General features: G+C 42.6%; 1 protein-coding gene and 1 long non-coding RNA gene across 3 annotated transcripts in view; one reads left to right on the top strand and one right to left on the bottom strand.

Annotated features, from left to right (window-relative positions):
• The window catches only part of LOC139078929 (uncharacterized), a 49,076-nt gene extending 36,501 nt beyond the window's left edge, over positions 1 to 12,575 (bottom strand). The window contains exons 1-2 of the long non-coding RNA XR_011532121.1: positions 12,356 to 12,575; positions 9,769 to 9,880 (exon numbers count right to left, since the gene is read on the bottom strand). This is a non-coding gene — a long non-coding RNA (uncharacterized lncRNA). The remainder of the gene's footprint in view (positions 1 to 9,768; positions 9,881 to 12,355) is intronic.
• Positions 11,253 to 13,769, top strand: part of TRAF5 (TNF receptor associated factor 5) — a 43,398-nt gene continuing 40,881 nt past the window's right edge. Inside the window, exons 1-2 of one of the 2 annotated variants that reach the window (XM_070591250.1) lie at positions 11,378 to 11,596; positions 12,092 to 12,230. The gene's annotated coding sequence lies outside the window, so the exon portion shown is untranslated. Of the gene's footprint in view, positions 11,597 to 12,091; positions 12,231 to 13,769 lie in introns of both variants that reach the window. The other variant, XM_070591249.1, reaches the window with a different exon arrangement.

Genomic DNA, 13,769 nt, shown 5'->3' with positions numbered 1-13,769 from the left:
CCTTCATTCTTTTTAGGAATAGATGTAGGGAACAATCAATGTAACAGTCATGATTTTCCAAAATATTAAGAATGTTGCAACTACTTTGGTTAAAATACCAAGTTTAGTTATTAAATATGTTGTATTATTTTAATATTTCTTCCTGCTATCAAAAGAATGTTTAGTACCCATAAATATTAACAACTGCTCATCGCTTAACACTTTATCAGGGTCTCCTCAAAAAGAAGAATCATCTGACTGACAGCTCAAAGCAGGATCTTTCTCTTTGTACTTCCCCCAAATAAATGATGAATACATTCTGATTATAGGAAACATAAGAAAAAGAAACTAAAATGTGTTTGTTTTTTAACTTAGACATTCATTCTAGATACATCATTTGTAAGATAGAATATGTGAATACAGAAAGAAAAGTTGAGCAACTATGCTATATTATAAAATGCAAGAAACTACCTCATTTTCTGACAGCATTTATGGGAGTACATAAACTGCTTTCTCTTAGGAAAATATAGATCATCTATAATTCCTTGCAATTTAAATCTTTATCAAAACTATAACTGCCTTAGTGAAAGAATGTTTGGCAGCAATAAATTTTAGTAACAATGGAGTTAGGGAGTAAAATATTAAAAGAAATGCTCCTGGATGTGTGGATTTGTGTCTAAAAGGCCACGTGGCTTTATCTGCCCTTTTTCTCCTCTCAGAGATCCTGTACACTTAAGGGGAAAACAGTGAAGGCCAGAAATTAGTGTTGGATTGAGGTATTTGCAAATTGTCATTACCAGATTTAAAGTAGACTGTTGTATGTTGGTGAGGGAATGGTAACTACGATGTGGTAACTTAAACTTTAGAATCCTAAAGCTGGCATTTGGGTGAGCAGAGTCTGGAAGGAGAAGATGCTGGGAATGTGAAGTGGAGAGATCCAGGTGCAGCCTTCATAATGTAAATGGCAGAATGCCCTATTTAATGTCTTTTTCTCTGGATTATTTTAAGAAAGGTTAAATTTTTATTCTGTATACTTAAATCTTACTTAAACATAACGTACAATTAACAGTAACTAAGAAGATCCTGAACAATACCACAACACAAGGGGTCTCCAGAGGTACCTAGCTTATGCCCAGAACAGCTTTCATGATTGGCAAGATTTGGCTTCAAGACCATTTTTGTTCACATGTTGTGCCCTTTCCAAAAGAGAGTATGAAAATAATCAGAATTGTTGCAGGGCTTGCCACTTGGCTTATATATACAAAAGAGTTCGCCCTCTGCCGTGATGACTCTTATCCAACTCCACTGAACAAGTTACTTCACCTCTCTGAGCCTCAGTTTACTTATTTTTCTTCCCTCCCAGAATCTTAAATGATAAATACAAAGCCAAAATAATCCTTAGCAGTGCTGGAAAGTCAGGGGATGTGCCACCAGAAGGAGACTGATTTATGATGAAACCTCAGAATTAAGGAACCTCCCGACTCCATGAAGGCAAAAGAGCGGGAAAACAGTTCTCATAAGGATCCCATAATAACCTCAGATTAGAGGTGGAGGTATAGAGTAGCCCCCAAGGATTCGTGATTCCTGGTACTCATGCACTTGTGTGTAGGCTGGACCGAGTGACTCTTCTGACCAACAGAACACAGCAAAGGGGATGAGATGTCGCCTCTGTGGTTACTTTAAAAGATTGTGACTTCTATCTTGTTAGTAGGCTCTCTATTGCCTTGTCTGCTTGCATGCTTTGAAGAAGTGAGGTACCATATTGGAGAGGCCAACGTGGCAAGGCCTGAGGCCAGCAAAGTACTCAAGCCCTCAGAATAACAACCTGCCAGGAACGGAATCCTGCGAACAACTGTGTATGCTTGGAAATGGATCCTTCCCCACTTGGGCCTCAAGATAACCAGAGCCCAGCTGATGCCTTGATTGCAGCCTATGAGAGACCATGAAGTAGAGAACTCAACTGTGCCCAGATTTCCTAACTGGGAATTAATGAGTGTCTTGTTTAAGGGAATTAATTACCCTAGAAATGCTACATTTTAGGGTAATTTGTTATGTAGCAATAGAAAACTAATACAATGGATAAATGTATACCATCTTGACAAAAGAAAGTTGGAGCGACTATATTAATGTCAGACAAATATTTCAATGCCAAGGATATTATCAAAGATAAAGATGGGGTCATTTAATAATTATGAAGGTGCCAATTAATCAAGAGGATCCCTGATAGAACTGCAAGAAGAAATAGGCAAATCCACCATTAAAGTCCATGATTTCAATAACCATCTCTCAATAGTTGATAGAACATGAAAACCAAAGATGAGTAAGAATACAAAAGACTTGAACAGCGCTATCAACCACCTTTACCTAATTGAAATTTGTAGATTATTCCACCCAGCAATAGCAGAATAAGCATGAAATATTTCCAAGATCATATTCTGTGCCGTAAACAAGTTATAATAAATGAAAAAGGATTCAAATCATCTAGAGTATGTTCTCTGAGTAGAATGGAATTAGAAATCAGCAACAGAAATCTGAAAAGCTCCCAAATATCTTATTTCTAAATAAGCTATGTCAGAAAATAAATTGCAAGAGAAATTAGAAAACATCTTGGACTGAGTATATGTGAAAGCACAGTATATAAAAACCTATTGGATGTAGGAAAGCTGCACCTAGAAGGAAATTTACAGCTTTAAACATTTGTATTAGACAGGAAGAAGATGTAAAATCAATCTATGCTTTCTTCTTTAAAAGCTAGAAAGAGTAAATCCAACTTAAACAGAAGAGAAGAAATAAAGATCATAGTTGAAATAAATAAAACAGATAACGGAAAAATAGAGAAAAAAGAAAAGCAGTAATTTCTTCTTGAAACAAAGATCAAGAAAATTGAAAATTTGTTAGATCAAGGGAAAAAAGTACATAAATTATCAAAATCTAGACTGGAAGAGGTCATTGTTATGTAACCTACAGAAATTGAAATAACTTGTAGAGGAATATTACAAACACTTTATGCCAACAAAGTTGGAAATGTTTATGAAATGGATAAACTCTTGCCAAAACTGTCTCAAAAAGAAATTAAAAATCTGAATCAAGTAAAGAAATTGAATTTGTAACTTAAAATCTTCACGCACAATCCAGATAACTTTACTGGTGAATTCTATCAAACCCTTAAAGAAATAATACCAAGCCTACACAAACTCTTTCAGAAAATACAGGAGGAAAGAACACTTCCTTACTCATCTTTAAGAGTGTTATTACTCTGATTCAAAGCCAAATGAAGACAAGAAAAGAAAACTTCAGACTTATATCCCTAATGAACAGATATGCAAAAATCCTTAACAAAATATTAGCAAATAAAATCTAGCAACATCCAAAAAAGGTTGCACAACATAACCCAGTGGTGTTTATCCTAGAAATGCAAGTTTGGTTTAACTTTCAAAAATCAATTAATGAATACATCTGAGTTTCTTAACCTCGGCACTACTGACATTTTGGACTATATGATTCTTTGTTGTATATTGTAGGGTATATAGCAGAATCCTCAGCCTCTATTCCCCAGAAGCCAGTAGCATCCTCTCCCCCATCCCCAGGTTCACAATCAAAAATGTCCCCAGCCGTTATCAAATGCCTCCAAGTAAGCAAATCACCCCCAGCTGAGAATCATTGCAGTTATGTCATATTAATAAAGGAAAAGGTTATAGGATCATGTCAATAGACACAGAAAAGACCTTTGACAAAATCCAACACCTATTCATGATAAAAATTCTCAGAAAACTAGAAATATAAGGGAACTTCCTCATCCTGATAAAGGGCATCCACAAGAAGCCTATAAGTAATGCCATACTTTACTGAATGCCTTCTACTAGGATTGGAACCAAGCTAAGGATGTCTGCTGTCACCATAGCTATTCGACATTTTGCTGGAGGTTCTAGCCAATGCAATAAGGCCAGAAAAATAAAGCATACAGGTTGGAAAGGAAGAGCAAAAATTATCTTTATTTATAGATGACATAATCTTGCATGTAAAAAATACTAATAAAACTCCAAAAACCCACTAGAATAATAAGTTTAAGAAGGTCACAGGATATAAGATCAATATAAGATCAATTGTATTTTTATGTAGTAGCGATGAATGATCTGAAAATAGAATTAAGAAAATTTTATTCACAATAGTATCAAACAGAATGAAATATTTAGGAATAAATTTTACAAAAATGTGAAGGACTTGTTCACTGAAATCTGTAAAATATTGCTGAGACAAAGTCCTAAATATATGGGGTGATATACCATTTCATGGATTGGAAGACTTAAGATGGCAATTCTCCTCAAACTAATTTACAGATTCAACCCAATCTGTATCAAAATCTTAGCAGGCTTGTTTTGTACAAATTGGCAAGCTAATTCCAAAATTTATATGGTAATTCCAAGGACCTAGACCAGTGCCAGCAAACTTTTTCTATAAATGGCCAAACAGTAAATATTTTAGGCTTGTAGTCCACACAGTCTCTATTGCAACTACTCATCTCTACAAATGCAGTTCAAAAACAGTCATAAAATACATAAATGAACAGGTATGGTTATATGTCAATAAACCTTATTTACAGAAACAAGCACCAACCTGAAACTTAGACTAACCACAACAACTTTGAAAAAGAACAAAATTGGGTGACTTACACTAACTGATTTCCATACTTGTTAGAAAGCTGCAGTAATGAAGACAGTGTGATATTGGTGTTAAGGATGGACATATAGATCAATGGAACAGAATAAAGAGTCCAGAAATACACTCACAGCTATATGGTCATATGATTTTCAATAAAAGTACTAGGTAATTCAATGGCAGAAAGAATAGGTTATCTGTACACACAAAAAAGAACCTTGATCTCTACTTCACACCATGTACAAAAGTTAACTTGAAATGGATCATAGGCCTAGATGTAAAAACTAAAACTATAAACTTCTAGAAGAAAATATAAGAGAAAATATATCACCAAAAGCATGATCCATAAAAGAAAAAATTGATAAAGTGGGTTTCATCAAAATAACAACTCCTACTGGTCAATAGTAAGAGGACAAAAGCCCCCCAAAAACAATGAAAACATGCAGAAGATTTGGATAGATGTTTGCCAAAGAAGGTATGCAAATAGCAAATGAGTGCTTGGAAAGATGTCACATCATTAGTCATAAGGGAAATGCAAAGTAAAGCCACAAGAAGACACCTATAACACCCACTAGAATGACTACCATTAAAAAGACTGACAATACTGACTGTTGTTGTCTGGGATGTGGAGAAACTGGAATGCTCTCATGGCTGGGAGAGATGTACAGTGATATAGCTACTTTGGAAAACTGTTTGGCAATTTCTAACATTAAATGTACACATACAATACGACCCAGAAATTTTACTCCTAGGGATCTACCTAAAGAGAATTGAAAATGTATGTCCACACAAAAACTTGTATTCAAACGTTCAGAGCAGCATTATTCCTAATAGCCAAATACTCGAAATAATCCAAATGTCTATCACTTGGTGAAAGGGTAAACGAAATACAGTGTACACATATAATGGCATACTACTCGACAATAAAAAGGAACAAACTAATATACGCAACAAAATGGATGAACTTCAAAAACATTTTGCTAATTGAAACAAAATAATTTTTATATAAATATTTATATATTTATATAAATTTTCCATAAAATGCAAAACTATAGAAACAGAAAGTAGATCCATTCTTGGCTGGGTCCAAGGCTGGAGGTGAGAGTTGAGTGCAAAAGGGCACAAAGGGTGATGGATTTGTTCTAAGATTTCATTGTGGTTATAGTTGCATAAGTGTATACATTTACAGTCATGCACTGCAAAACGTTTCAGTTAACAACAGACCACATATACAACGGTAGTCCCATAAGATTATAATGGAGCCAAAAAATTCCTGTCACCTAGCGACTCTGGAAGAAGACACTCAAGAGCTTCCTCCGTGACTTCAAAAGATTTGGAAGGATGAAGAGGCTGCAAAAATCAACAAGGCTGTGGCTGATATGTTAAACAAGTTTAACCTGGGTGTGTATGAGGACGGCAAACTCCTAGACGTCGTTCGTGAGGAACCAACTAATGAGGAGTTGTTAGGACTGGTACAGGAACACACAACTGAAGAAAGAGGAAGGAAACTGAAGAAGAGAAAAGCAAACTGCAGGAGACGAAAAGAAGAAGAAAACTCCCAAGAAGATTCACAATAATGGGTTTAGCAGAAGCTTTTGCAGACCTCAACAAGCTCCTTAAAAAGTTTGACAACAAGGACCCCAACACTGAAAGGTTTTCATTAACAGAGAGGAATGTTCATGGTGCATTATCTGCTTACAAGCAAATCTATGGCGAAAAAAAGAAACAAACCAAGCAAACCACCATGGACACATTTCTGAAAAGTGACACCTCGTCAAGAAGAGCCTCAGGCAGGTCCTTCAGGAGGTTTTCTAGGAGGAGGCATTGCTATCATAGGAGATGACAGCTTCATGCATATTATTACCCCTGAAGACCTTCCAGTGGGACAAGATGTGGAGGTGGAAGACGGTGATATTGATGATCCCGACCCTGTGTAGACCTAGGCTAATGTGTGTGTTTGTGTCTTAGTTTTTAACAAAATTTTAAAAAGTATTAAAAAAATTTTTAATATAAAAAAGTTTATAGAATAAGCATATAAAGAAAGAAAATATTTTTGCATGGCTGTACAATGTGTTTGTATTTTAAGCTAAATGTTACTATAAAGGAGTCAAAAAGCTTAAAAAATTAAGTTTATAAAGTAGAAAAGTTACAGTAAGCTGAGGTTAATTTATTATTAAAGAAAGATATTTTTATACGTTTAGTGTAGCCTAAGTGTACAGTGTTTATAAAGTCTAAAGAAGTGTACAGCAGTGTCCTAGGCCTTTGCATTCACTCACCACTCACTCAGTGACTCACCCAGAGCAACTTCCAGTCCTGTAAGCTCCACTTGTGGCAAGTACCCTATATACGTGTACCATTTTTTATCTTTTATACCATGTTTTTACTGTACTATTCTATGCCTAGATATGTTTAGATACACAAATACCACTGTGTTACAACTGCCTATGGTATTCAGTATAGTAACCTACTGTACAGGTTTGTAGCTTAGGAACCATAGGCTATACCATGTAGCCTAGATGTGTAGTAGGCTATATACCATCCTGGTTTGTATAAGTACACTCTATGATGTTCGCACAACGATGAAAATATCGTAACAATGCATTTCTCAGAACATATCCCTGTTGTTAAGCAAGGTGTGACTGTACTAAAATTATTCGATGAGTGAATTTTGTGGTATTGAAAGCATAATAGTAAAGTTGTTTTAAAAAGGAAAAAGAAAGTATGAAACAAAATTGTGTGCAATGGATGCAGCAGCCCAGATGGTGTACTATAATGAGAGGCCCTCATTGTGCCTACAGAAGATTGCATGTGTTTTCTCCAAGTGAGGGGCAAGGTCGTGGAATACAGAGGTGTCGTTGGAGTCAAAGGCATTTGAACAGTGTCAGTTTTTCCCAGGATAAGCCCTTCCTGAGCTTACGCCTTTCCTTCTTAATGCTTCTGTCCTGTTTTCTGTGAAATAGAGGATGTAGCTAACTAGAGTTCAAGAGTATTGTTTAAAATTTCTCCATATAGAGTGGGCACCATTCTCAAAAAGAAGAAACACCAAATCAGTGGTCTGCCTTGTTACCAGCCTATTGCAAAGTCTAACAAAACCAAACTGTGCCAATCAAACCCATGATCTTACTTCATAGCTCCTAAGGCTAAATAATAACCTTAAAATCCATATTTTAATGCCTTACAGTGACTATGCAGAATTAATATGATAAAATGTTTTTCCAAGCATTGATGGGAATTGCATGTGTGAATCTTATTAAAGGAACTGTCAAAATGGACAGAATGCACATTTCGCCAAGCATCCAATGAAGACAGCAGGGTCTAATTTTAAAACAATAAAAACCTCATGTCTCCAACAAAAAGGCTTAACTATCGGGCAATCAAACTATGAACAGAGAAGGGGAGGGGTGAGTGTGTGTGTTGAGTGAGGGGTCCCCCTGGAACAAACACAGAATGTATGGCCACAGGTACAGCATCAGTCTGCTTTCTTCAACGTGGAGCTGACCCTACACACAGAATAGGTAAGAATAGAGTGAAGCAAGTAGAACAAAAGAAACATGGGTCTTTCTGGAGCTCCTAAGATAAAAGCACAGCTGCCGGATGCACTTACACAGGAGACATACAACCACACCAAAACCTGCACATGAATGTTTATAGTGGCTTTATTCATAATTGCCAAAACTTGGAAGCAACTAAGATGTCCTTCGGTAGGTGAATGGACATACCCAGACAATGGATGTACCTTTGGAAAAAGAGTCTTTTTTTTTAAACTACATCAGTCCTGGGAGAAGCCCCCCACCCACAGCACTCCCAGCCTCTCTTCTTGTGGTGGTCAGCACACTGACAGGCAGAGCTGGGGTAAAGGTTATCTGATTGAAACAGAGACCACATATCACTCGGTCAAGAAATTAAAAACAGAAAACCCACAGACATTCATTCATTTATTGCCTCAATGCAAGACCTACTTAGTGAGCAAGTGAGCATTCTGTGTGTACAGGACCCTGAGGTTTTGCTTTTTGCATGGGAGGTTTGCTGCTATATCACACTTTCCACGTGTGGTTCCATTACCGGCAGAGACTTTCCATTGTAACTTGTAATGGAAGTTAAAGGTGCAATCTAAGGCCCAAGGAGGGGATTTTTCCTCCTCATCTGCTATCATTGATCTCTAGGTGATGGAAGGGATGACCTTTTACCCTGCTCTAACTAATCCACTACTGTATATCCATCAGTCTTGTCACAGAAAGGCAGCCTGGGGAAGACAATGCATCCATCTACTATTCCAGTAGGTGGCACCCTCCCCTCTCCATCAGCATCATCTTTCCACTGACGACCAGGGCTGCAATCTCTTACCCTGTCAACTTACCCAGCAAATTAAACAGCTGAAAGCCATGCCTCTCTGAAGGCTAGGGGTAGTCTTAGGGTGTTTCGAAGAAACAGATAAAAAGTTTAGCCCTTTTCTTCTGTGTAAAAATTTAGTGTGTAGTCCAATCCTGTCCTTATATTTGTAGATGAATTTAGTTTGAAGACTGGATTCTAACATTGCAAATATTTTCAGGACACTAAAACTGCTAAATTTGTCTCCTTATTAAAGTTGTCCTGTTTGAATTCACATCAGCTACTTCTTTGAGGGGAAGGGTGGTGTCGTGGCTAAGAGCACCAGAACCAGACTTCCCAGGTTCAGATTTGACCACTCCTGAACTGAGAATTTTGCATTTTCCGCAAATTGTTCAAGAGAGGAGTTTTCTCATCTGTAAAATAGAGGTGATGATTAACAGGGGTGACAGTTAATATGGATGAAGCACTGAACACAGTATCTGGTGTATAATAAGACAATGTTAGCTATCACCTGCAGATACTTAACGGCTTTTTAATATGTACCTTTATGTCCTGTCCTGCCCATCCATCCTCAAAGGGACTTGAAGAAAAGGATCACATCTCCTCCAACAAACTGGGCTAGGTCCCAGGGTCTGCCTTCTCTATTCTCCCAGACACCCTGCCCAGGATTCTGTGATCAACAAGGGGAACTGCAAACATGTCCTTGAGTTCCAATTAACATCCATCTAAAATTCCTCTGCCTCCTCACTTAGAGTCCCAGGTCTGGAGTCACGAAGCCCCCACTTCCCACCACTTCAGACTCACCATTGGGGCAGCCCGGTGGCGCAGGGGTTAAGTTCACACGTTCTGCTTCCATGGCTGGGGTTTGTCAGTTCGGATCCCCGGTGAGGACCCACGCACCACTTGTCAAGCCATGCTGTGGCAACCGTCCCACATGAAATAGAGGAGGATGGGCACAGATGTTAGCTCAGGGCTAATCTTCCTCAAAAGAAAAGGACTCACGATCTACCCAGCATCTGAGTCCATCATATTTAAAGCTTGGATATCATTCTTGGGGCAAATTGGCTGCTTTTGGGAAATTGGGGAAGAAGGGTGGGGAGAGACAACTGAATCACAGTCAATGACAGTATCAGGGGCCCGAGCACACCTGCATATATACATACTAGACATTTGAGTTTCTAGCCAGAGAAGGGAGATATACCTTTACAAAACATATTGATTTGTAGAAGGATGGGCGGGGTGGGGGGATGGTGGGTGGGTAATGAGAAAGGAGGCAGGAAGTAGGCAACCATGAGAGATGTATTGTAGGAGGGAACAGGGAGAGAAACTAAGGTTCACAGAGCACCCACTCCGTGTCAGGAGTACAGGAATGTCATCTCATTTAATTCTCACGAGATTGTGAGGTGGATCTCGAGTCCCAAAGCAATGCCCACAGGCTCCATCTCCCCATGGATTGGTTAATCTGACTCTCACCAACCAAAAGGATTGAATCTTGGTTTCTGGCTCTTGTTGAAAAATGAGAGACAGGTAAGGCCAGGCTGACACCGAGCCTGGCTGCTTCTCTAGACCCCACACATGCTCCTTGGTGCAGCAGTGTTTCCCCCGCCTCCCCCCATGATTGCAAGCTCTGCCTCCCTCCTGTGTGTTTCCTGCCAGGCTCCTCTGCACATTTGAGTTGTGCATATTATTCTTCTTCTCTTGTAGTGATGAGTAATTGAAGCTCTGGGCAGTTAAGTCACTTTCCCACGGTTGCCTAACTGAAAGAGAAGGAGCTAGCATTGGAATTCTGGTCCATTTCCTTCCAAGTTCGCGCTCTTTATGCTCCATCAATCCTCATAGAGGAGATTTATACAGAATACAAATATCATTCAGAACATCATATGCTCATGGAGAGAAGTACTGTAAGAAAGAGCCCTGCGAGACCTGGCTTCAATTTGTAGCTATAGTACTTGCTGAGTGTCAAGCTCTGGGCACATCACTTCTTGTCACTTCTCTGGACTTCAGATAGCTCATCTCTAAAATGGGGATGACCAGGCCTACTTCGCAAGGTTCATCTGAAGATTGAAAGAGATGCTTGGGAAGCCCTTGGTACCATGGCAAGCTCTACACCTCTGAGGGATTGGTAGGCCAGCCGCAAGACGGAGGGCTGGCGGATTTGCAGGAACGTCGGGAAGGACTGATTTGAGCCAGACCTCAGGCCTTGGCTAACAGGTCTAAACATGACAGGATTGGCCCAGCCTGGTTATTCCTGGGTGAAGGGTAAGTTGTGCACAGTTTAAAGGTACTTGAGGGAAATCAGAGACGACTTCTACTTGTAGGTACCAAGGATTCTAGTGACGGTGGTTGGACTTCTAACTGCTCAGGTTACCGTCGCGCAGCCTCCTGCCCCACTCCCTCCTGCGAGTCCGCCCTTCCCGTGCCCGCGCCCCTCGCCCCAGCGGCTCCGCGGGGCCCCGCCCCACCCCTCCCTTCCTCCCCCCCCCCTCCCCTCCCGGCCGGGCCCGCCCTGCTTCCTCCCGGGCCGGGCTGCACGCTCCGGGCTCCGGGGCCGAGAGCCTCGGCCCCTGCTCGCCGCCGCTGGCCCCTGCCCCGGAGTAGCCGCGCGCCAGCGGAGTCCCGCGCGGAGCCACATGTGAGTCCCGGAGGGAGGGGGGAGGGCGCCCTGCGGCTGTCGGGCTGGAGCTAGGTGACCAGGAGCGCAGGTCGGCTTGTCCCGTTGACTTTGAAACCGAAAGCGCCGCGGCGGCACGAGCCCCGAAGCCGCCTCCCCGCGCCCCGCGCCGGCCTGCAGGGACCCTGCCGGGCCGCCCGTGCCCCTCGCGTCTGGCGAGTCCCCCCGGCGCGGGAAGGGCGCGAGGCGGCGGCCGGGCGGGGCCGGGGCCGCAGGAGGCCGGCGGCACAGGTGGCCGCCGATGCGGGCGAGCGAGCGCGCTGTGGGGGCAGCTGGGCTCCGGGCCTGGGGCGCGTTGCCTTAGCAGGGGAGAGGTGCGGCGAGGGCGGCGGCGGCTGGGGGCCCCGAGCGGGGAGCTGCTCCTGAGCGCGCTGGTGGACTGGAGCGGCCAGGTTCAGAATGGGGTGCCCCGCAATCCCGCACTGCAAACCTCTGGCTCCCGCTCCGTACCCTTAGGCACCCGTGCACTTGTGCAAGACTTTCCCGCCAGAGCCCTCTAGAACGCAACTTCAACATTGGAATGAATGGAAACCTCCAAGAAACGTTCAATTGAGCGCGCTCATTGAGAAACACAACCCTCCCCCTCCCCCGCCAGGTGAGCTCCAAGGGATCTTGGAGGAGACCAGGGCTCAGAGAGGCGAAGTGAGTCGCCCAGGGACGCCCGGTGAATTAGTGGAATCTGGGCGCTCCACACCAGATTGTCTCCTCCTTGTTACTTACTGCTCGTCAGGGTTTTCGCAGTTCTGAGAATTTTCAGTGAATACAGGGGCCACACTCTTGCTGCTAACCCCGCTGGGCGGTTACGCTGACTTTCTGGCTGGTTCTGCCCCCTCCTGCAGAGTTTCCATATTTGGCTATTTCAGATTTACTTTCATCAGAACTCAGTTACCTCGCTGTGGCTGGCAGGGCTGCTCTAGGCCACCGACCCAGTGAGGTTGGTGAAATGAGGCGTGGCTCCCCGGCCAGGCTGCCCCCTGCACACCCCGCCCTTCACAGCCCTGGGCGCTGACCCGTGTCGTGTGAGGACAGGCGTCTGGTACCCAGTTGAATTCAGTAAATATTTATTGGGCACAGGTGCTGCGTGAGAACTGGGCTAGGGCCAGTGGAATATGGTTCCTTCCTTCAGAGGTATTTGCATTTCACACGGGCTCTGGAAGACATAAAATGCAAAGACATCGCTTGAAGTACTTCTGGGAATAGAACAGTTCTGGGTGTGTGAGAGAGAATTTTAGACAGAGAAAGGCTGGGCTAGGACTTCTCAGATCCAGAGGGCAGCTACCTGCTCTGCCTTATACACGCACAGCCGAAGACGAGGTCTTAGCACAATTGATGGTTAGGGTGAAAACCTTATCATCTGAACACTCCCACCCCCAACTCTACTCTTAATTTGAATGAGAGAGAGAGAGAGAGAGAGAAATTGCTGCAGAAAAGACGGATGTGAGAGGGAAGCTGAAAATATCTAGCTTCTATAAAGGGTTGTTGTTGTTTTGTTTTGAACTCTGTGGAATGGATTGGCTCTCAGATCCTGGAATCTCTGTCCCTGGGTCCTGGACATAGGCAGGAGGAAGTCAGCTGTCTGAGCTGGCTTCTGTCTGAAGGACTCTGAGCAGTCCTGCCAGAGGAGAGGTGACTTTCTCAGGTCCTCTGGGCCGAGGTGTGTGGCAGTGGGGGTAGGATGGGCCGTGTGTCTGTCTGTCAGCAAGCATCACCTGAGTGTCCACTGGCTGTGGGCAGCAGGGTGGTGGAAAGAAGATGAGGCCCCGTCCCCTGGAAGTACTAACTGTAGCGATTGGGACATTTCAATGGAGATGATTTGCAGGGAGAGGGAACCGGATGCCTCTGAGTCAGTGCTGCTAGGCTAGCCATGGGAAAGGCTTGTCAGCAATTCGACCAACAGCCCTTCTGTAATTATCTCAGCTTTACCTGGGAGGACCCCACGGAAAAAATAATAATTCCTTGTTGCTAAAGCTCTTTCCTTTTCAAAGCGTCTTCTTATTGCTCTTGTCATTTCGTTCTCGTTTGGTCCTCTGTGGTGCCCTTGTGAGTCAGGCCAAAGCAGGATTCTTCTCGATGAGGTGAAGCACTGAGCGTATGATAGCCCTTGAGGCTCCATGGCTGGGCCAGGCCTGGGTCT

This window comes from Equus przewalskii, chromosome 23 (genome assembly GCF_037783145.1).
Source record: "Equus przewalskii isolate Varuska chromosome 23, EquPr2, whole genome shotgun sequence".
In the NCBI taxonomy this organism is placed as follows: Eukaryota; Metazoa; Chordata; class Mammalia; order Perissodactyla; family Equidae; genus Equus; species Equus przewalskii.
Note: the sequence above shows the minus strand (reverse complement) of the source record. Positions and strands in the feature narration are given on the sequence as shown.